This window comes from Ranitomeya imitator, chromosome 6 (assembly GCF_032444005.1).
Source record: "Ranitomeya imitator isolate aRanImi1 chromosome 6, aRanImi1.pri, whole genome shotgun sequence".
Lineage (NCBI taxonomy): Eukaryota > Metazoa > Chordata > Amphibia > Anura > Dendrobatidae > Ranitomeya > Ranitomeya imitator.
In genome coordinates, this window is record NC_091287.1 from 157,116,131 (window position 1) to 157,141,301 (window position 25,171).

The following is a 25,171-nucleotide window of genomic DNA, read 5'->3' on the forward strand; positions in this document are numbered from 1 at the left end:
ACCCAAAAGTGACACCATTCTAAAAACTGCACCCCTCAAGGTGCACAAAACCACATTCAAGAAGTTTATTAACCCTTCAGGTGCTTCACAGCAGCAGAAGCAACATGGAAGGAAAAAATGAACATTTAACTTTTTAGTCACAAAAATGATTTTTCAGCAACAATTTTTTTATTTTCCCAATGGTAAAAGGAGAAACTGAACCACGTAAGTTGTTGTCCAATTTGTCCTGAGTACGCTGATACCTCATATGTGGGGGTAAACCACTGTTTGGGCGCACGGCAGGGCTTGGAAGGGAAGGAGCGCCATTTGACTTTTTGAATGAAAAATTGGCTGCACTCTTTAGCGGACACCATGTCACATTTGGAGAGCCCCCGTGTGCCTAAAAATTGGAGCTCCCCCACAAGTGACCCTATTTTGGAAACTAGACGCCCCAAGGAACTTATCTAGATGCATAGTGAGCCCTTTAAACCCCCAGATTCTTCACAAATTGATCCGTAAAAATGAAAAAGTACTTTTTTTTCACAAAAAAAGTTTTTTAGCCTCAATTTTTTCATTTTCACATGGACAACAGGATAAAATGGATCCTAAAATTTGTTTGGCAATTTCTCCTGAGTACACCGATACTTCACATGTGGGGGTAAACCACTGTTTGGGCACATGGTAAGGCTCGGAAGGGAAGGAGCGCCATTTGACTTTTTGAATGAAAAATTATCTCCATCGTTAGCGGACACCATGTCGCGTTTGGAGAGACCCTGTGTGCTTAAACATTGGAGCTCCCCCACAAGTGACCCCATTTTGGAAACTGGACCCCCCAAGGAACTTATCTAGATGCCTAGTGAGCACTTTAAACCCTCAGGTGCTTCACAAATTGATCCGTAAAAATGAAAAAGTACTTTTTTTTCACAAAAAATTTATTTTCGCCTCAATTTTTTCATTTTCACATGGGCAACAGGATAAAATGGATCCTAAAATTTGTTGAGCAATTTCTCCCGAGTACGCCGATACCTCATATGTGGGGGTAAACCACTGTTTGGGCACACGGCAGGGCTCGGAAGGGAAGGCGCGCCTTTTAACTTTTTGAATGGAAAATTAGCTCCAATTGTTAGCGGACACCATGTCGCATTTGGAGAGCCCCTGTGTGCCTATGCAATGGAGCTCCCCCACAAGTGACCCCATTTTGGAAACTAGACCCCCCAAGGAACTTACCTAGATGCATACTGAGCACTTTAAACCCCCAGGTGCTTCACAGAAGTTTATAATGCAGAGCCATGAAAATAAAAAATAATTTTTCTTTTCTCAAAAATGATTTTTTAGCCTGGAATTTCCTATTTTGCCAATGGTAATAGGAGAAATTGGACCACAAATGTTGTTGTCCAGTTTGTCCTGAGTATGCAGATACCCCATATGTGGGGGTAAACCACTGTTTGGGCGCACGGCAGGGCTCAGAAGGGAAGGCACGCCATTTGGCTTTTTAAATGGAAAATTATCTCCAATCATTAGCGGACACCATGTCGCGTTTGGAGAGCCCCTGTGTGCCTAAACATTGGAGATCCCCCACAAATTACCCCATTTTGGAAACTAGACCCCCAAAGGAACTAATCTAGATGTGTAGTGAGCACTTTGAACCCTCAAGTGCTTCACAGAAGTTTATAACGCAGAGCCATGAAAATAAAATAAAAAAATTATATTCTCAAAAATGAATTTTAGCCCGCAATTTTTTATTTTCCCAAGGGTAACAGGAGAAATTTGACCCCAAAAGTTGTTGTCCAGTTTCTCCTGAGTACGCTGATACCCCATATGTGGGGGTAAACCACTGTTTAGGCACATGCTGGGGCTCGGAAGTGAAGTAGTGACTTTTGAAATGCAGACTTTGATGGAATGGTCTGCGGGCGTCACATTGCGTTTGCAGAGCCCCTGGTGTGCCTAAACAGTAGAAACCCCCCACAAGTGACCCCATTTTGGAAACTAGACCCCCAAAGGAACTTATCTAGATATGTGGTGAGCACTTTGAACCCCCAAGTGCTTTACAGAAGTTTATAACGCAGAGCCGTGAAAATAATAAATACGTTTTCTTTCCTCAAAAATAATTTTTTAGCCCAGAATTTTTTATTTTCCCAAGGGTTACAGGAGAAATTGGACCACAAAAGTTGTTGTCCAGTTTCTCCTGAGTACGCTGATACCCCATGTGTGGGGGTAAACCACTGTTTGGGCACACGTGGGGGCTCAGAAGGGAAGTAGTGACTTTTGAAATGCAGACTTTGATGGAATGGTCTGCGGGCGTCACGTTGCGTTTGCAGAGCCCCTGGTGTGCCTAAACAGTAGAAACCCCCCACAAGTGACCGCATTTTGGAAACTAGACCCCCCAAGGAACTTATCTAGATATGTGGTGAGCACTTTGAACCCCCAAGTGCTTCACAGACGTTTACAACGCAGAGCCGTGAAAATAAAAAATCATTTTTCTTTCCTCAAAAATGATGTTTTAGCAAGCAATTTTTTATTTTCTCAAGGGTAACAGGAGAAATTGGACCCCAGTAATTGTTGCGCAGTTTGTCCTGAGTATGCTGGTACCCCATATGTGGGGGTAAACCACTGTTTGGGCACACATCGGGGTTCGGAAGTGAGGGAGCACCATTTGAATTTTTGAATACAAGATTGGCTGGAATCAATGGTGGCGCCATGTTGCGTTTGGAGACCCCCTGAAGTGCCTAAACAGTGGAAACCCCTCAATTCTACCTCCAACACTAACCCCAACACACCCCTAACCCTAATCCCAACTGTAGCCATAACCCTAATCACAACCCTAACCCCAACACACCCCTAACCACAACCCTAACCCCAACACACCCCTAACCCTAACCACAACCCTAATTCCAACCCAACCCTAAGGCTATGTGCCAACGTTGCGGATTCGTATGAGATTTTTCAGCACCATTTTTGAAAAATCCGCGGGTAAAAGGCACTACGTTTTACCTGCGGATTTTCCGCGGATTTCCAGTGTTTTTTGTGCGGATTTCACCTGCGGATTCCTATTGAGGAACAGGTGTAAAACGCCGCGGAATCCGCACAAAGAATTGGCATGGTGCGGAAAATACAACGCAGCGTTCCCGCGCGGTATTTTCCGCACCATGGGCACAGCGGATTTGGTTTTCCATATGTTTACATGGTACTGTAAACCTGATGGAACACTGCTGCGGATCCTCAGCCAAATCCGCACCGTGTGCACATAGCCTAATTCTAAAGGTATGTGCACACGCTGCAGAAAATGCTGCGAATCCGCAGCAGTTTCCCATGAGTTTACAGTTCAATGCAAACCTATGGGAAACAAAAATCGCTGTACACATGCTGCGGAAAAACTGCACGGAAACGCAGCGGTTTACATTCCGCAGCATGTCACTTCTTTCTGCGGATTCCGCAGCGGTTTTACAACTGCTCCAATAGAAAATCGCAGTTGTAAAACCGCAGTGAAATGCACAGAAAAACCGCGGTAAATCCACGATAAATCGGCAGCGGTTTAGCACTGTGGATTTTTCAAATCCGCTGCGGAAAAATCCGCATAGGACCAGAATATGTGTGCACATACCGAAACCCTAACCCTAACCCTACCCCTAACCCTACCCCTAACCCTACCCCTACCCCTACCCCTAACCCTACACCTACCCCTACCCCTACCCCTAACCCTACCCCTACCCCTACCCCTACCCCTACCCCTAACCCTAACCCTACCCCTAACCCTAACCCTACCCCTAACCCTAACCCTAGTTCTTACCCCAACCTTAGTGAAAAAAAAAAAATTCTTTATTTTTTTTATTGTCCCTATCTATGGGGGTGACAAAGGGGGGGGTCATTTACTATTTTTTTTATTTTGATCACTGAGATAGGTTATATCTCAGTGATCAAAATTCACTCTGGAACGATTCTGCCGGCCGGCAGATTCGGCGGGCGCACTGCACATGCGCCCGCCATTTTGGAAGATGGCGGCGCCCAGGAAAGAAGACGGACGGACCTCGGGCGGCCAGGTAAGTATAAGGGGGGGGAGATCAGGGCACGGGGGGGGCGTCGGAGCACGGGGGGGTGGATCGGAGCATGGGGGGGTGGATCGGAACACAGGAGGGAGGATTGGAGCACGGGGGAGGATTGGAGCACGGGGTGAGGGATCGCTGTGCGGGGGGGGTGGATCGGAGCACGGGGAGGGGGTCGCTGTGTGCGGGGGGGATCGGAGTGCGGGGGGGTTTGATTGGAGCGCGGGGGGGGTGATTGGTGCACGGGGGAAGCGGACAGGAGGACGGGGGAGCGGAGCACAGGACGGAGGGGAGCGGACCACAGATCGGGGGGCTGGGGGGGCGATCGGAGGGGTGGGGTGGGTGCACATAAGTGTTTCCAGCCATGGCCGATGATATTGCAGCATCGGCCATGGCTGGATTGTAATATTTCACCAGTTTTTTAGGTGAAATATTACAAATCGCTCTGATTGGCAGTTTCACTTTCAACAGCCAATCAGAGCGATCGTAGCCACGAGGGGGTGAAGCCACCCCCCCTGGGCTAAACTACCACTCCCCCTGTCCCTGCAGATCGGGTGAAATGGGAGTTAACCCTTTCACCCGGCCTGCAGGGACGCGATCTTTCCATGACGCATATGCTGCGTCATGGGTCGGAATGGCACCGACTTTCATGACGCAGCGTATGCGTCAAAGGTCGGGAAGGGGTTAATACACTTTAATATAACATGTAAATGTTGTATGTTTGCTGACTTACTACATATGTTTGCTGACTTTAATACTAATAAAACACCTCCAGTTAAACACCCGTTACAACTTGACTTAACAATACAATACACACGTGTGTGTTTTCACATAAAGAGACCAAGAAAACAGAGATTGTGCAAACAAAATAAAAATTTTATCTAACAACAAACAATGGGTTTTATGTCCGGGGTCTGTATGACGGTGATATATTGTGGACCTTGGGGGTGTTGAGCTGGGATGATTGAGTTACATTTGATGATGAAGGGGTTACAGGGGAAGGGGCAATTAATTGAAGGATTGGCTCCTAGATGGGACTGGACACATTGGGAGTAGACGACACATTAGAAGTTGAACTGTGGGAAGGGATAGACAAATTGGAAGGGGGACAACCAAGTGAAGGTAGTGAGATATTAGACAACAGAGACACATTGGGAGGTGAGGGTGGAGGTTGTTACGAGCATTTTTGGTGGAGATTTCTTGCTCCTGGTCTTACAGTGCGGCGCCAAGTCAACAGTTGGAGTCCTTCTGAGTTTCTTTGTTTTGGCCTCTGAAGCAGCACATGGTGCTGCACTTTGCAGTGTGGTGGATGCTGCTTGCTGCAGGGGTGCTGCACTCTGGAGCAAGGTGGATGCTGCTTGCTGCAGGGGTGCTGCACTCTAGAGCGTGGTGGATGCTACACTCTGGAGAGTGATGGGCGCTGCTTGCTGCAGGGGTGCTGCACTCTGGAGTGAGGTGGATGCTGCTTGCTGCAAGGGTCCTGCACTCTGGAGCGTGGTGGATGCTGCTTGCTGCAGGAGTGCTGCACTCTGGAGCGTGCTGGATGCTGCTTGCTGCAGGGGTGCTGCACTCTGGAGCAAGGTGGATGCTGCTTGCTGCAGGGGTGCTGCACTCTAGAGCGTGGTGGATGCTACACTCTGGAGAGTGTTGGGCGCTGCTTGCTGCAGGGGTGCTGCACTCTGGTGTGAGGTGGATGCTGCTTGCTGCAAGGGTGCTGCACTCTGGAGCGTGCTGGATGCTGCTTGCTGCAGGGGTGCTGCACTCTGGAGCATGGTGTAGCTGTGAACTAGGTGAACAGGCCAATGATGCTGTGCTTGTTGATGCTGGTAAAATCTGACCTGCGACTGATAGCTTTGGGACTGCTGCTGCTGTAGTGCCTGGCTGTAAGCAGCCTGGCAGGTCTGCATGATGTTCAGCTGGAGTTCAGGCGTAAGGTTTTCCGACACGTCCCGCTCTATTGCTGAAAAAAAAATTTCTCACCGGGCTCTGAAGGTCAGCTTCCAGGCGGTCAAGGCGTCTGTTGATATTCTGGAAAAGTGTGTTCACCTGAGTGAACCCACTGTCCAGTCTATCTCTAATCACCTTCATCCCATCCTGGAAGACCAAGCTTAAGGCTATGTGCACACGTCCAGAAGTGCCTCAAAAATTTCTGCGGCAATTTCGGAACTCCCTGCGGCGGGAAAAACGCATGCGGAATTGGCATGCATTTTCCCGCTAAACACTAGCGTTTTACAAGCGTAATTAGCTTGCAGAATGCTAACGTTTTACAAGCGATCTGTAGCATCACTTGGAAAACTGAGTGACAGGTTGGTCACACTTGTCAAACATAATGTTTGATAAGTGTGACCAACTTTTTACTATTGATAATGACTATGCAGCATCAATAGTAAAAAGATCTAACGTTAAAAATAATAATAAAAAAAAAAATAGTGATATTCTCACCTTCCGGCGTCCCCAGCAGGCTTGCAGCTTCTTGCGATGCTCATGTTCCCAGTAATGCCTAGCAGCAATGACCCCAGATGACGTAGCGGTCTCGCAAGACCGCACATCATCAAAGGTCAATGCCGCAAAGCATCCTTGGGAACGTGAGCATCGCGAGGAGCGGGAAGACTGCCGGGGATGCCGGAAGGTCAGAATATCACGATTTATTATATTTTTTTATAATTATTAACAATTATATGGTTCCCAGGGGCTGGAGGAGAGTCTCCTCTCCTCCACCCTGGGTACCAACCACACATGATCCGCTTACTTCCTGCATGGTGAGCATAGCTACATGTGGAAAGTAAGCGGATCAATGCATTCCTATGTGTGCTTAATCCCTGTGATTCCGCACAAAGAATGAACATGCTGCATTTTTTTCCGGAATGCGATTCCGCCGTGGAAAAAAACGCAGCATGGGCACAAAAAATGCGGAATGCCTTCTAATAATAGGATGCTTAATGTATGCATTTTTTTCGCGTTTTTATAGCAATAAAACACAAAAAATTCCTGAACGTGTGCACATAGCCTTAGAGGATAAACTCGGGCATGACTGACCTCTCCCAGGCCCTCTGCCACTGACGAGAAGTCCCAACAAAAGCAGTGGCAGAGAGCTGGGAGAGGTGAAAACCTGATGGACCGGCTGCCTGATCCCCAGCCTGTGAAGCCTGCCCGGTTGCTACATCGCTGGTGGATGATTGGGACTGTTGAGACTGTTCGTTGGCTTTTCGATGAGGGGTCGCTCCAACAGAGGAAGATCCAGGTTCTATAGTGCTGCTCCAGGTTCTGTGTGTAAAATAAAAGAAAAACATTACTAAATTTTTTTTTAAAGTTTATATAATAGTCCGACAACAGAAAAGATACTCACGTTCACTGAGCAAGCGCAGGCCTCAGAAAAGTCAGCATACGATTATATTTATACTTCGAACACTTTGGAGCAGCACCACTTTTAACCCGCATCTCTTGTCTAATATCCTTATTGAAGCGATCCTTCATCGAACGCTAACGAAATTTTACTCTCTTCACTGTGAAGAGGGAAGAAAAAAAAAGTTAATTGTAAAAAAAAAGACAAAAAGATTTGCAGCAAAACAGAGACCACATTGCAATACTTACAAAAATAAGTATTGGCCGGCACGACCAATCAGCGACATTGGTGCAGGATTTAAATCCCGCAGCAACAACCAATCAGCGATGGGCACAGTCTGGCGGCAAAATGGCCGCTCCATACTCCCCTCCAGTCAGCGCTCACACAGGGTTAATAGCAGCGTTAACGGACCGCGTTATGCCGCGGTGTAACGCACTCCGTTAACGCTGCTATTAACCCTGTGTGACCAACTTTTTACTATTGATGCTGCCTATGCATTAGTAAAAAGATCTAATGTTAAAAATAATAATAAAAAAAAAATCATTATATACTCACCCTCCGTCGGCCCCCCGGATCCAGCTGTGGCCTTTCCTGCTCCACGCGATGCTCCGGTGACCGGTCCATGCATTGCGGTCTCGCGAGATGATGACGTAACGGTCTGGCGAGACCGCTATGTCATCATCTCGCGAAACTGCAATGCACTCTTGGGACCGGAGCGTCGCAAGGAGCATCGGTAAATGCCTCGGCTGGATTCGGGGGGGGGGCCAACGGAAGGTGAGTATATAACTATTTTTTATTTTAATTCTTTTTTTTTAACAGGGATATGGTGCCCACATTGCTATATACTACGTGGGCTGTGTTATATACTATATGGGCTGTGCTATATACTGCATGGGCTGTGTTATATACTACATGGCTGTGCTCTATACTACGTGGCCTGTGCTACATACTACTTGGCTGTGTTATATACTACGTCTCTGTGTTATATACTACGTTGCTGTGCAATATACTACGTGTCTGTGCTATATACTACGTGGCTGGGCAATATGCTACGTGGCTGAGCAATATACTACGTGGCTGGGCAATATACTACGTGGCTGGGCAATATACTACGTGGCTGGGCAATATACTATGTGGCTGTGCTATATACTACATGGCTGTGCTATATACTACGTGTCTGTGCTATATACTACGTGTCTGTGCTATTTACTATGTGGGCTGTGCTATATACTATGTGGCTGGGCAATATACTACGTGGCCTGTGCTATGTACTACGTAGCCTGTGTTATATACTACGTCTCTGTGCTATATACTACGTCTCTGTGCTATATACTACGTGGCTGGGCAATATACTACGTGTCTGTGCTATATACTACGTGTCTGTGCTATATACTACGTGTCTGCTTTATACTATGTGGCTGGGCAATATACTACGTGGCTGGTCAATATACCACGTGGCTGGGCAATATACTATGTGGCTGGGCAATATACTATGTGGCTGGGCAATATACTACGTGGCTGGGCAATATACTACGTGGCTGGGCAATATACTATGTGGCTGTGTTATATACTATGTGAGCTGTGTTATATACTGCGTGGGCTGTGCTATATACTACGTTGCTGTGTTATATGCTACGTGGGCTGTGTTATATTCTACTTGGCTGTGCTGTATTTCTCTGCTGTATCTGTGCATCATGAATCGTGGTATGTGTTAAAGAGGGGGGCCCACTGAGATTCTTTCGCCCGGAGGCCGGCCCTGGCTTCACTGATTGGCCACGAACAATCAGCGACAGTCGCAGTCCGCCTGCGCGCTGTCTCTCCCCCCTTGTGCTCTGTCCCTCCCCCTTGCGTGCTGTCTCTGCCACCTGTACACTGTCTGGGGTCCCATGCGCTGTCTCTGCCCCTCTGCACTGCCTGGGGCCCCTGTATGCTGCCTGGGGCCTCTGTATGCTGCCTGGGACCCTGTGCACTGCCTGGGGCCCCCGTGTGCAGCCTGGGGCCCCTGTGTGCTGCCAGGGGCCCCTGTGCACTGCCTGGGGCCCTGTGCGCTGCCTGGAGCCCCCGTGTGCTGCCTGGTGCCCTGTGTGCTGCCTGGGCCCCGTTCGCTGTCTCTGCCCCCCATGTGCTGCCTGGGGCCCTGTGCGCTTCCTGGGGCCTCAGTGTGCTGCTTGGTGCCCTGTGCACTGCCTGGGGCCCACGTGTATTGCCTGGGGTCCTGTGCGCTGCCTGGGGCCCCTGTATGCTGCCTGGGGCCACTGTGCAATGCCTGGCACCCTATGCGCTGCCTGGGGCCCCGTTCACTGTCTCTGCCCCTTGTGTGCTGCCTGGGGTCCCGTGTGCTGCCTGGGATCTTGTTCGCTGTCTCTGCCTCCCTATGTGCTACCTAGGGCCCCGTGTGCTGCCTGTGCCCTTTATTGAGTATATCATTCAGTGGTTCTCAAAAGCCTAAAAAATCTGATCTACAGCAGCTGGGGTATTTTTTGACCTGGAGGGGTATAAACTGGCCCTGTCCAATTCATAGCTCGGGGTATAGTTTGGCCTAGACCAGAATATACCCGGGGTATAATCTGGCCTAGGCCACTTTAATCCTGTATATATTCTGGGCGGGGGGGTTAATCTGGCCTGTTACACCGGAACAGCAGCACAACACAGGGACAGAAGCAACGCAGCGGAAAAGTAGCTCAACACGGTGACAGCAGCACCACAGTCTACAAGAACAAAAAGAAAAAAATAAGACACAAAGTGATGAAGGGTGTAAGACTGGGCAGAGCAACATAGTACACACACTCATACTTACACAGGGCCACAGGAGCAATCCACAACAGATAATCACGGAAAAGGAATCATCAAGCCAGGCAAGGAGTCCAGGATAGGAAAACACAGTCTAGAAGTAACAGAAAACACAACATACGTACAGAGTACAGAATGCAGTGAGACAGACAGACATTTTCAAAGCTTCTATACTTACATCCAGAGCCTTGTGCTCGCATGCAGAGTCTTGAGAGTAATGGACTTCCTGTCTCCAGACCCCCTTTTATACAGCAGGGATTTTGCAGGTGGTGACATCATTTCCTGGACATGATTAGTGTGAAGTACGCATGCATATCGAACGCATGCATACGCATGTCATTGCGTATCAATGCATTCCCATAGACAGTGTTGCGTTGTTTTGACGCACTCATCCGCATGCGTATGTCTGCACTAAATTGACGCCTTGAAAAATGCAACATGTCGCGTTCGCTGCACACCGCGAAACAATGCATGCGTACGCATCCCCAGGCAAACGCATGTTAACGTATATTCCCTGCGCACACAATGTTAAATTTATGTACGCAAGACGTATGCGGATCGGCCTAAGAGATGGTGAGAGGAGATTAGCTGCAGTGAGTCTCCTAGGCACAGGACACAAACAGGGATTCCTGCTCTTCATTCGTTTTTTAGCCCAGGGAGACAAGCTGCAACAGCATTGTGGAAATTATACAGCACAGCTGAGCTCTACTCATCCCTCTGCCTGTTTCCTCTCCCTGCTCCTCATTCCTCGCCCATCCCCTCTCCATAGTATCTTGGACTGTGTCACGTGACCCTGTCTTGTCTCAGCAAGTCAGATATGAACTGCTTTTTCACAGTGAATGACAAGTTCAGGAGGCAGCGGGGAAGGAAGAAGTGGCTGATAAGTGGAGACAGAAGCAGATTTAGCTGATTAGATATATTACAAAGTGCTTACATTGTCCTCTACTGTTGATCTATGCACAATTTGTTGAAAGTACAGTTCCATTTTAATATTTATGATTCCGCTATGCCTTGTACAAAAATATTTACACTCACTACATCCCAATCCCTCTTACACAACAGTAGATACATATTGAATATAATACAAATATTTCTCTCCTCTTGCAGAGTAACAGACTTTAGGAGGCGATAAGTACCCAAACAAGTAACAAAGACGATCAGCTGAGACCCTAAGTACTATATTGGGCCCATAAAAGATCAGTAGATCCCCCAAGTTACATCTATTGGGTCTGTACGTTGCATATTTTATTGACTGAAATTAAACCCTAAATCCCAATAATGTACTGCTAACAATTGTGCTGTTATCCTGCAAAAAGAAATGAGGAACAGAGTCCAAGTAATGCTCTGCTCACATTGTCCGTAAGCCTCCTGCTGAAGACATTAGTCACCCAGTCAAATAAAAAACAAACAACAAAACGTAAATGTGTGCGGCATAGTATGCTGTCATTTGCAGGGTGCCTATCTTCTTTTCTATCAAGTAGATAGAAAATAGTGCTAGCCCAACAGAGGCCAAAAGGACTTTTCACCACGTCAGGTGAATGAGGCTTATAGATGTGGATTAAAGGGACACTGTCACTTGAATTTGGAGGGATTAATCTTCAGCCATGGAGGCGGGGTTTTCGGGTGTTTGATTCACCCTTTCCTTACCCGCTGGCTGCATGCTGGCTGCAATATTGGATTGAAGTTCATTCTCTGTCCTCCATAGGACACGCCTGTGCAAGGCAAGATTGCCTTGTGCAGGCATGTACTACGTAGGACAGAGAATGAACTTCAATCCAATATTGCAGCCAGCATGCAGCCAGCGGGTAAGGAAAGGGTGAATCAAACACCCGAAAACCCCGCCTCCATGGCTGAAGATTGTTCCCTCCAAATTCAGGTGACAGTGTCCCTTTAACAACAGCGGGTGGATCGCGATTCCACCCGCAGCTGCTAGAGGCACATGTCAGCTGTTCAAAATAGCTGACATGTGCCAGGAAAGATGTGGGCTCAGCGCCGGAGCCCACATCAAAGTGAGAATATCCGACGTGGGCTTACTATTAGGCCCAACATCGGAAAGGGATTTTCCCACAAACAAAAGTAAATTTTAATCTGTAGATCTTGGAATAATAATCATTTCCACAATTGGATGTGTTTAAAACAAATGTTCCTGTGCTGAGATAATCTTATAAATGTGCCCCTGCTGTGTGCTGTGTAATAGCCATGTCTAACCATACAGGAACATGGTCTGATCATAATAGTATTAACCCCTTCATGAGCTTTGACATATCCATACGTCTAGGTTGCTAGATACTTACTGACCTTGGACGTATGCCTACGTCCAGGCGATTTTGCACACACAGGGACTGTGTGTGCGATCACCGTCAGGCAGCTGACACCCGGCACTTTAACCCCCTAAATGCTACAATCGCAGGACTTAGTGACCAGTCAGAGGGAAGAAAGCCCCTCTGCCTTGGATCGGCGCCCCCACGACATCATCGCAGGGACTCAATCAATACCATGGTGACCCAATGTCGTGATGACAAAATCCGGGTCACCTGGCACTAGTAAAATAGATAATGCACAGTGCATGATCTAACTAACTTGCATTTGCAGGGCTGACAGGTTATAAGGTATGCGCCCGCATTGTAGTGCTTTTTAACAGCGATCAAACTGCAGAAAGTGATAGTCCCATAGTGGGACCAAAAAAAAATTTAAAAAAGTTGTAGAAATATTTTTTATTAGAAATCACAAAATACAAAAAAAAAAAAAAAAAGAAATAATTTACCTATAAATAAATATTTTTCTGAAAAACAAAGAAAGTACAAATATTTGGTATCGCTTCATCTACAATGACTTGACCCATAGAACTGTGCCTCCAGTTGTCCCCTTCAGTGAACACCATAAAAAAACAAGGAAAAAAAAATTATCCTTTATCATCATACCGCCAAACGAAAACTGGATTAGAAAGAGATCAAAAATTGTCATGTGCCCAAAAATGACACCCACTTATTATTCCAGCAAATTTTGCATTCAAAAAGTCAAATGGCGCTCTTTCCCTTCCAAGCCCTGCTGTGCGCCCAAACAGTAGTTTTCTTCTTCATATTCGGCATTGGCGTATTAAGGAGAAATTGCACAACAGATTTTGGGGTCCATTTTTTCCTGTAACCTTGGGTCTAAAGTAACATTTTTGTGAAAAAAGGTAACTGTTAATTTTTTCCTTCCACATTCGAAAAATTCATGTGAAGCATCTGAAGGGTTAATAAACTTCTTCAATGTGGTTTTGTATGGTGCAATTTATTATTATTATTATTATTATTATTGTTATTATTATTGTTATAGCGCCATTTATTCCATGGCGCTTTACATGTGAGGAGGAGTATACATAAAAACAAGTACAGTAATCTTAAACAATACAAGTCACAATTTCTCCTGTTACCCTTTATGAAAATGCAAAATTTGGGGCTAAAAAACATTTTTGTGGGAAAAATTAGATTTTTTTATTATCACAGTTCAATGTTATAAACTTCTGTGAAGCACATCAGGGACTCTCCAAACGCAACATGGCGTCCATGAATTATTCCAGCAAATTTTTTATTCAAAAAGTCAAATGGTGCTCCCTCCCTTCCGAGCCCTGCCATGCTCCCAAACAGTATTTTCCCCCACATATGGGGTATCGGTATCCTCAGGAGTAATTGTACAACAGATTTTGGGGTCCATTTTTTCCTGTTAACCTTGTGAACGTAAAAAAAAAATGGGTCTAAAGTAAAATTGTTGTGAAGAAAAGGTAAATGTTCATCTTTTACTTCCACATTCCTAAAATTCATATGAAGCACCTGAAGGGTTAATAAACTTCTTCAATGTGTTTTTTAGTACCTTGAGGGGTCCAGTTTTTAGAATGGTGTCACGTTTGGGTATTTTCTGTTATATAGACCCCTCAAAGTCACTCCTAATTTATTGTTGTCCATAAAAATATGGTTTTGTAAGTTTTGTTGTAAAAATGAGAAATCGCTGGCCAACTTTTAACCCTTATAACTTCCTACTAAGAAAAAAATTGTTTAAAAAAGTGTGCTAATGTAAAATAGACGTGTGAAATGTTATTCATGAACTATTTTGTGTGACATAACTCCGAATTAAGGGCATACAAATTAAAAGTTTAAAAATTTTTTGCCAAATTTACATTTGTTTTTAAAATAAATACGTCAAATCAAAGACATTTTTACCACTATCATGAAGTACAATATGTAATGAAAAACAGAATCACTAGGATCCATTGAAATGTTCCAGAGTTATTATTTCAAAGTGACACTGGTCAGAATTGTAAAATTTGGCCAGGTCGTGAAGGTGCAAACAGCCTTGGGGGTGAAGGGGTTAAACATATGCTTCTTTTCAGAAAAATAGAAGCATTACTTTTCATATTGAGTGAAAAAAAGGAAAGATGTTTTAAAAATACAACTGATACTTGAATGGATCATGTGTCACCAAGTGTAAGTGGAGTGACACCCTTGCTAGGGATTGAAAATGAACACCCAATTCTATGGTTCCTTTTCAGCAAATGTGTGCCATGAGCTGTCAGCTATTTCCGGGAGAAATCAATTTACAATTTTGGCACAATGTGGTATTTGATGTCAGATGACCCTTATTAAATAAACTGTAAATTAGTAATTCTTGAACGCATTGTGGTAACTGTTTATTCTAGCTTGCAATAAAACTAATTTTAGAAAGTAAATTTACATAAAGCAAACCGGAACCATTGAGGGACAAATTTCTGGCAAAACGTGGCACGGTGCCTAGACAACATGGAGCGCCGGTGAGTATGCTCTTGTTTACCTACCATGACAGGTCATAGCACAATAGGACCCCTGCTGATGGAAACTAACTAAACAATGTGTTCCCATGTTTTAAAGCAATGTTTAGACTAATTTTAGCTGTACATATAGTGTTGGCAAGAATTTTGTTATTCGCAAAGCAATAGTATTCTAGCAGAACACTGATCTCTAAGAGATAGTTTGGTCTGTTCAAAGGGCTTCCTGGCCTTAAGGAAAAATCTCAAGATCCACTGTGGCCCATGGAGCTTGTCAGAGACTTGTGTTGTCCTTGAAAGCAGGCGTGTTACTTTTTGGCATTGACTTGTGAGTCTTTATTTAGTAGCTGAAAAATGTTCAAGTGGTCTTCTTGTACTCATATGTAAGAACATTAGGTTTTATTTTAAGGAACATAATAACAAGTAGGTGCAAGTGAATGTGTACTTCTTGTGGTAATTCTGGGCCAACTTAGCTCGAGGGATTGCTGTCTTCCAGGTAAGACTGTTGACACAAGAACATTCACTCCAACACAGTGAATTAGGTTTAAATAGTCCATTACCAGTTTTATTATCTGTATACAATCGGCAAAACAAGTACATCATGCAAAATAAATCCTCGGTTGTCTGACTACCAACTAAACATTGTCAGGGTCCCATATTAGTGCCCAGCCCCACACAAAACACAATTACAGCTTCTCAGAGTCTCTAAGAGACCATTCCTAACTACTGCATTTTCTGTGTGTACCCAGCCACTTCTCTTAAAGGGTTTCTCCTCAGTTTAAGCCAGTATCATTGTTGCGCTGCTGACCTGATCTATTTGTGCTTCAATGTTGGTATATGAGGAGGTTTTGCTTCTGCAGCATCGGGAACACAGTGAGAAGATGTGACAAGGAAGGTGATGGTCACAAGGGGGCATTCTCTGCGTCTGGAAGAGAGAACGTTTTTCCACCAACATAGAAGAGGATTCTTTACTGTTAGGGCAGTGAGAATCTGGAATTCCTTACCTGAGGAGGTGGTGATGGCGAACTCAGTCAAGGGGTCAAGAGAGGCCTGGATGTCTTCCTGGAGCGTAACAATATTGTATCTTACAGTTATTAGGTTCTTTAGAAGGACGTAGATCTGGGGATTTATTCTGACGGAATATAGGCTGAACTGGATGGACAAGTGTCTTTTTTCGGACTTGCTAACTATGTTACTATGTCACTAGACACTGGAACTAGCCGGGATTAGGTAGTAACATCACTGTCTAGTGATCCTGGCCAGCCTCAGGGTAGTGCTTACAAGCTTAGGCCCCTTTCACACATCAGTTTTTTGCCGTCAGTCACAATCCTTTGGCCCGTTGCAGATGCGACGGATCCGTTTTTTGGATGGATCCAACTAGCAGATCTGGCTAATTGGATCGGAGCATGTTCAGTTAAAAAAACGGAATCTATCGCCGGATTCTGTCATTTGCTAGAATGGAAGCCTATGGCGCCGGATCCGTCTAATGATGGAATCCGGCGACAGATTCTGTTTTTTGAACTGAACATGCTCCAATCCAATTAGCCAGATCCGCTAGTTGGAATCATCCAAAAAATGGATCTGTCGCATCTGCTACGGGCCAACAGCGACGGATCTGTCGCTGTCCGTTTTTTTAACATACACAAAAAACGTTGCTTTGTCCGTTGTCTCCGGCCACCAGACAAACAATTACAGTAAGTTACCATCAAAAGGATTAAACTTATTGTAAGGTAAGTTACCATCATCTTTATAATGTAAGTTACTATATTTTGTTGTAACGTAAGCTACCATGGAATGACCCAGTAATGGTGCTATCCGTGCCCGTTTGTAACATCCTTGTAGCATCCATGTGCCTTCTTTGTGCACCATGAGTGTGACACGAGTCGGCTTTTGGGAAAAGCAGTAGCTAGTGCTGTTCCCAGCTGCCAGGTGCTGAATCTGACTCTCATCATTGTTGCTTGATCTCACTGCAATCAGTGCGACCAGGCGACGCTGATGAGAATTGGCGGTAGCACTCGCCGTCTGAGTATAGCTCATGTTAAATATATTTTTTTTAAATGGCGTGGGGTTCCCTTTAGTTTTCCTAACTAGCTGAGAGAAAGCTGACAGTTGGGGGCTGGTGTTAATATTCTGATATTCTTGGAAGGGGCCAATAGCCATAAATGTTGCCAGCTTATTAATAACAGCTCAAATCTGTTTGTTTAGCCTCTCCTGGCTATTAAAGGGGGACCAAAAAAATTGACGTGGGGTCCCCCCTATATATACTAACCAGCAAAGGATAAACAGCATCGGACTGATATAATGATAGGCTGGGAATGGGCCATGGATGTTGACCCCTCTCCCAGACTAAGCCCTCAGTCACCCAAGAAATAGGGCATCCATCCAACTCTCATCAGCATCACCTGGTCACACTGCTCACAGGGAGACCAGGCAACAATCATGAGAGTTGAATTCAACACTCGTCGCCTGGGAATAGTGCTAACAGTACTGCTTTTCCCAGATGCGGGCAGATACGATACGATACACTTTATTGATCCCGGGGGGAAATTATAGTATTACAGCAGCAATACAAACAGCAGTTCATAAAATATTTGGACACAAATCTTGCACAAGTATACCAACATTACATAACAAATAAATGTGGGTGGTTCAGGTAGATAAATCACTGTTAATTGACATTAGTACACCAGCAATCAGTCATTATTGTCTACAACCCTTAGGAAGTTATTATACATCCCCATAGCAGTAGGTACAAACGATTTCCTGAATTTCTCTTTTTTACACCTTAGTAGGATTAGGCGGCTGCTGAATGTACTCTTCTGCTTCAAGAACAGCTTGTATAGTGTGTGTAGTATTGTTCATTATAGCCCTACACTTCTTCTGAATTCTATCCTCCAAGACCTCCTCAAAAGAGTCCAGATGGAGGCCAACAGCCGCGTTTGCCTTCTTGATAAGTTTCTTGAGCTTATTAGTGTCAGCTACTCGCACACTACTGCCCCAGCATATGATAGCAAAAAAGATGGCACTTGCCACAACAGACTGGTAGAACATTTCCAGCATTTTACTGCACACATTGAATGACCTGAGCTTCCGAAGAAAGTACAGTCTGCTCATTCCCTTCTTGTAAACCTTTTCTGTATGACACTTCCAATCGAGTTTACTGTCAAGGTGAACCCCCAAATATTTGTAGCTCTCAACAATCTCAACCTCCTGGCCAGCAATATTGATCGGTAAGTAATCCTCCTTTTTGCTTCTATAACTTACCACCAACTCCTTGGTTTTCTTTACATTTAGTTCTAGACAGTTAGTCTAGCACCAATCCACAAAGTCAGAAACCACCCTTCTATATTCCTCCTCCCCCCGGCCCCCCACAAAGTCATCTGAGAATTTTTGGAGGTGACAAAAATCTGATTTACACTGAAAGTCAGCTGTATACAATGTGAAGAGGAAGGATGACAGCACTGTACCCTGAGGTGCTCCAACACTACTCCGTACACTGCCATAGTACACTGCCAGATACCACCTCCTTCATCCTTACAAACTGTGGCCTGTCCGTCAGATAGTCATTTATCCAGTTCACCATCCCCTCATCTACCGCTATATCAGTCAACTTATTACGTAGTAAGGGCGGCTTTAAGGTATTGAGAGCACTTGAGAAGTCAAAAAACATGGCGCGCACTGCAGTTCCATCATTGTCCAAGAATGAATGTACTGTATGTAGCAGAGACACTACAGCATCATCCACCCACCATCTCTGCTGGTATGCAAACTGCAGGGGGTCAGTAAAAGCCCTCATCCTCAGACACAAGTAGTCGAGTATTATTCTCTCCAAGGACTTCATAGCATGTGATGTTAAGGTCACTGGATGATAGTTTTGTAGGGAAGTAGGAAAAGTGGTCTTAGGAACCGGCACCAGGCAGGTGGTCTTCCACAGTTCTGGTCCCCCTGTGATTGAAGGCTCCAGCTAAACAGGTGCTGGAAGACCGTACACAGTTGGTTTGCACATGCTCTGAGGACACGTGGACTGAGGCCATCAGGCCCAGCTGCTTTGCCAATAACAAGTCTACTAAACTGTCTTCTCACGTTGCTTTGGGAGACAGTGAAAGCAGTCAGCTTATCCCCCAATGTCAATGCTGCCGATGTTTTCCCAGCTCCATCCCCCATTCCTGATGACACTGTACGTATGTTGGTGAATCTGTTGAAAAAATTCATTTCATTAGCCAAGGGCAGATCCACTTCCCCATGCTCCGGCTTTGCCTTAAACCCAGTTAGCTGTTTCATGCCTGACCACACCTCCAAGGAATTGTTGTATGACCATTTATTTTTTAATTTAATTCGGAACGCCTCACGGGCATTCTTAATTTTCCCCTTTAAATCCCTTTGTATCAATTTCAGTTTCTTTGTATCCTTCATTTTAAATGGCAGTTTTTTCTTGTTTAGTAAGTTTTTCAATTCTTTTGTAATCCAAAGGCTTGTTATTTGCATAACATCGAATCATTTTAGCTGGTACAACAGTGTCAGTACAAAACTTTATATAATCCATTACTCGCCCAACAATATCATTTACATCATCATGCTCTCCCCTGTCGCATATCACCTCCCAGTCTGTGAGGTCAATGCAGTCTCGTAGAGCCTCCTCTGCCTCTGGAACCACTTCCTAATTAGTTTTATTGTCGCAGGTTTTTTACTGACAACAGGTTGGTATGATGGAAACAATAGTATGAGGTTGTGGTCTGATTTCCCCAGGGGGGGGGCAGTGCAGACGATAAATAGGCGTCTTTAACATTTGCATAGAGGAGATCCAATATACTGTTGTCCCTTGTGGCACATTTTACATATTGATAGAACTTTGCAAGAGCCTTTGAGATCATGGCTCTGTTAAAGTCCCCAGAGTTTACAGTTAACGAGTTTGGGTGCTTTGTCCGAATGCGGTCTAACACCCCAGACTATACTTCCCCTGCTGCCCCTTGGTTTGCGGATGGAGGTATATACATGACCACTGTAATGCAAATGGAACATTCCCTAAGTAGATAATAGGGCCTGAGGCCAACTGCTAAGAGTTCAATGTTTTGACTGCAGTGACTTTCCTTAACAGTAATATGACGCTGATTGCATATTGTATAATATCACCCCACCACCCTTTCTCTTACCACACTTAGCTTTGTCTCTATCAGCCCGGACCATGTGAAACCCTGGAATCGAGACACTTGAATGAGGGACCTCCCCATGTAACCAGGTTTCTGTAAAGCACATGAGACTGCATTCCTTGAACTCCATCTGGGTTTTACACAGAGCTAACAGTTCATCTGTCTTATTTCCCAGCGAGCGTACATTACCCATGATAATGGATGGGACTGCTGGTTTAAACCTTGTTCTCCTGGACTTCACCTTTTTTCCTGCTCTGCAGCCTCTGAAAGGTCTCCACACTTCACGGGGAACAAGTGGTATGGCCACGGCTGGAGTAGCCTTCATCCTGCTCAGCTCCAGAGGTCGATCCCTTGAATACACAACATGTTTAGTGACAGACTTAGGGGTAACCAGCAGATCAGTGTCCTTGTCCTTTGCTCCAGTCCGCGCCGTATCTGACTGTTTCCAGTGTTCTCCTCTGTACACGGATGGCTGCATCACTAACCAACAAGGTAGAAGCTGTGTGTATTAGGGAACTGTAGCTGGTAGTGGTTGCATTAGATACATGTCCATGGGTGCGTCGCATTACTGGTATCCATTTAGGAGCTGCATGTACCTGTAGGGGGATGTACGAAGTAGTGGCAGATCCGGGTGCTGATCCAGTGCTGTGTGTCCAGAGGCAGTTGGTTGTATGGGTGAATGGTTTCCGCCTTCCCACAATGGTCCGTCATACTGGAACAGTGCGATCCACAGAGTATAAACCATCCATCAATCCACGGTTACAAATTAGGAGTCCATAAAGGTACCAAAACCAGTAGAAAGTCCAAAAGAATGTCCAAAAGAACAGACAACATACAGAGACAAAAGAAACACGAGTAGCTGCTGCTGCAATGGTCTACCAGTAGCATGGCGCCGTATTATCTCCTCTGACTTGCAGAGAGCAGATGTTATCCATGTGTCATTAGTGTGCATATGTGCTGGACATATTGCAGACCGCGCTACCAGAAAAAAAACTACTTGTTTAGTTGTTTTGCACATGGACACACAGTCCGTGGAAACACAGAGATGCGCACAGTGTCTGTGACTGACGTGCGCACAAGATGTCACCACACGTTCTGGAGACACTGCAGGTGAAGGGGGCCTTATGGAGAAAAAAATGGAGTTTTAGGCCTCTTTCACACATCTGTGTCTCCGGTACGTGTGGTGACAGTTTTCACATGTACCGGAGACACGTAGACCCATTCAAATGAATGGGTCTGTGCACATGTCAGTGTGTTTCCAAGGACCATGTGTCATTGTGCCCCACACGTAGACATGTTCATTTTTTACGTCAGCACGGTTGGCAAAACATCATGCACACAGAGAACACACAAGGATGTTATCCGTGTGACACACATCACATGATGAGCACAGCCTCAGTGACGTCACTGAGGCTGTGTTCTCAGCCGGGCTGAACTACGGTAACCTCAGGATCGTGGAAAATGCCAGTGATAATCCAGACATGGTTTACGGCGTGGGAGAGAATGACTGACAGGTATAGTATATTGTTGTTTTATATTTTTCTTCTTTACAGGAGAACGAGGGCTTTGGTGGAATAGGTGTTAGGTAAGTATAACTGTGTTTGTTATTTTTAAATAAAAAAGGAAAAGTGTACTTTGTTTTATTCCTAATAAAAGACTTTATTCTGGCTGTGTCTTTATTTACCATGTAACTATAGGATTAGTAATGGATAGGTGTCTTATAGACACCTCTTCATTACTAAGCTGTGGGCTTGATGTTACCTGACAATTCAAAGGTGACATCAACCCCACAAATATGAACCCCAATTGCCGCTACAGGGCAAGTGGGAAGAGCTGGGCAAAGCACCAGAATTGGCGCATTTAATAGATGCGCCTTTTCTGGGCAGCTGTGGGCTGCTATTTTTGGGCTGTGGGGGCCTATATCAATGGCCCCTTACCAGCCTGAGAATACCAGCCCCCAGCTGTCAGATTTAGCAAGACTGGTTGTCAAAAATGAGGGGGGACCCCACATTGTTTTTTTTTAAATTATTTAAACAATTGAAAAAAAACATCATGGGGACCCCTCTATTCTTGATAAATAACCTTGTTGAAGCTGACAGCTGAGGGTTGCAGCCCCCAGGTGAGAGTTTTGCTATCAAAAATACGGGGAAACCCACGCCGGGTTTTTCATTCATTTAGTTATATCGCCGTCGGCGGGTTAGGAATACCCCCATCATCCACTCCTGTTGTCACTGTTATTAGCGACAGCAGATATAGGTTGATGGTAGTAATAGTCCCAAAAGCCCCACCTGCTGTCATTGTTATGATTTGAATATAACTCTCATCATTCTCCTCTGCTAGCGCCGATTGCCGGCAGAGCAGGGAAGGATGACAGCCGTCTTCAGCACCTGGTGCCGCGGAACAGCGCTTACTGTAGCGCTTCTTCCCGGCAGCCAGCAGTGTGGTACTGATGTGGCACACGGTTGCCACATGTGTGCCGCAAGTGTTACACACACGGACACGGATATCTCCGGCACCATTTTTTCAGGTACTGGAAATAAACGGACGTGTGAAACCGGCCTTAGGCAGTGTTTCATTTTACAGCATGACATATCCAGTTAATAATACCCTGTGGGCCTTAGCTTCGCAAGGTCACTTTGAACTTAATCTATAAAACAGTTTTTCATTCTGAAAGTCACTTTTAAAGGAATTTCTGCACAGCAAGTCTCTGGCCAGCAAGGTTTTCTGTACTAATACAAACTGTTACAGTCCTAGCTATTAAATAGAACATCTATACTAATTTGGCAGTACATTTTGCAGTAAGTCTGATTTCAAGTCAAGAATTACATTATAAATATGTTACATTGGAATTTACAGTATATATTATTTAGGGAAAGTTTTAGCAAATGATTCAGTCCCCATAGTAGGTGGATCACTTATCACAATATAGCAAGTTGATCTCACTTGCGACGTATTGGCCAGCAGGTGGATACTTGTGCTTTGGAGGTTGATATTCTATAAGCAATGACCCATTAAAGTGACCCTCTCCCCATCCTATTTAGCATGCATAGTCACTTTCCCTGCTGTCCTCCATCTTGGTCCTATCATTTTAGGCCAGGATCAGATGAGAGTATGAAAAAAATTATCTGATTTTCATCTAGAAAACTCCAACAATTTTCATCCATATTGTCATCTGTGTGTACTTATTTTACATGACATCCGTGTGCTATCCTTTTACAACAACTTTAGGCATGTAGAAAAGTGTAGCAAAAGATAGGTTCACACAAGTTTCTTTTCAGTCTAACTGCTGTCCAGGGACATCACTAGGACCAATGTGATTCAATTGGGCTGTTCAGATGACCATTATTTTTCATTGTTTGAATTTGCCTGCGAAAAAAAAAATATCAAAGTTTCATCCGTATGATGGGTCGGATTCACCCATTCAAGCCAAGGTGAGTGAGGGTATGTGCACACGCTGCAGATTTTGCGGCGGATCCGCAGCGGATTGGCCGCTGCGGATTCGCAGTAGTTTTCCATGAGTTTACAGTACCATGTAAACCTATGGAAAACAAAATCCGCAGTTCACATGCAGTGGAAAAAAACACGCGAAAAAGTTGCGTTGTTTATTCCGCAGCATGGTAATTGTTTGTGCGGATTCCGCAGCGGTTTACACCTGCTCGTCAATAAGAATCCGCAGGTGTAAAACCGCAGGTGGAATCCACACAAAAACCGTCGAAAAACCGTGGGAAATCCGCGGTAATTCCTCAGGAAATCCGCACTGCGGATTTCCTGCGAATTTACCTATTCAGTGTGGAAAAATCCGCACAACATTCCGCAACGTGTGCATATACCCTATGAATGTGGCATATTTATAAAAGCTGTGCATGTTTTTTGGTGCAAATATTGGCATATATGTATGGCAGTATATTAAGGGTGAGTTGCTCCAAAAATATTATTTATTGTGTGGTGTTTTGTGCCATTTGCAACATTTTTATGCCAGTTCATAAATGATAGAAATTAACAATTCGCTACTGATAAATCTCCTTCTTCGGCCTGAAGTACAAAAACTTTCTCCAATAACTATTAATGGTGAGCATTGTAATCTCGACATTTCCCAAGTTGTCCATATAACCCATCCTTTTATGTCAAGGTTTTACATTACGCTCTAATTTGCTATTTGTAGGCATCTACTAATTCCATGGTGCTACATTTCTGTACAATCAATAGCTACATACACAAACAAGGAAGAACAAGTAGCGTTTGTTAGTCCATTAATGTTTAATCCTCAATGTCCTCCAGGACTCGGGATAAGCAAAGTGGAAGCTGGAATGGTAATGTTCTGGGATAACCTAGTCTAATCTATTGCTCTACAGTGATACAAGACCTAATTACTGGGGGAAATGCTCTTTTATAAGGAATCCTTCTTAATGGTTTGTTCACATAACGCTTTTTCAGGCAGATTTGTAGTGAATCTGCTGCGAAAACTCCCCCAAAACGATAAAAAAACTGAGAACATTAATTTCTAGGTAAAGAAAACCCCAAACACTTGCTGTACATATGGGCGTCTTTTAACCACTTTTGATTTCTAAAAATGCAAATAATGGTTAGCAGACCATCCCTCAAAGGTTTTCTTCTTCGAAGGCTCTAAACACTTTGCAATAGATATCAATGGGAAGTCTATAAAGACATGTAGAAGATACCCGGGAGGCTTTTTGAGCATTTTCTCAGCATTTATGATTTACAAAACATAAAAAATAGTGTTTTCTTCTAAGGGATCGCTCACACTAGCGTATAACACGGCTGAATTCCATCTGATGTTTTAGCGCATGGCACTCGGACCACTATTATTCTATGGGACAGTTCAGATCTGCGAATCGGCATGAGAGAATAACCGCAGCATGCAGCGAGTGCATCCGAGAATCAGGACGCACACACCTATACAAGTTTATAGTTATCGGACTGCACTCGGATTTCTTCTGATGTCAGCAATGGAGGAAATGGATTCACAGATCACACCCTGACAAAGTTTGAAACAAGTGTTATTTGCACAATCGTCTCAATTCTCTCGCATGAAACAACATACGCTCGTGTGACACCGACCTAAGAGCAGCTT

General features: G+C 44.7%; 1 protein-coding gene across 1 annotated transcript in view; it reads left to right on the top strand.

Moving 5' to 3' along the window:
* Positions 1-25,171, top strand: part of EEPD1 (endonuclease/exonuclease/phosphatase family domain containing 1) — a 178,403-nt gene that overhangs the window by 98,873 nt on the left and 54,359 nt on the right. The gene's annotated exons all lie outside the window — the stretch shown is intronic.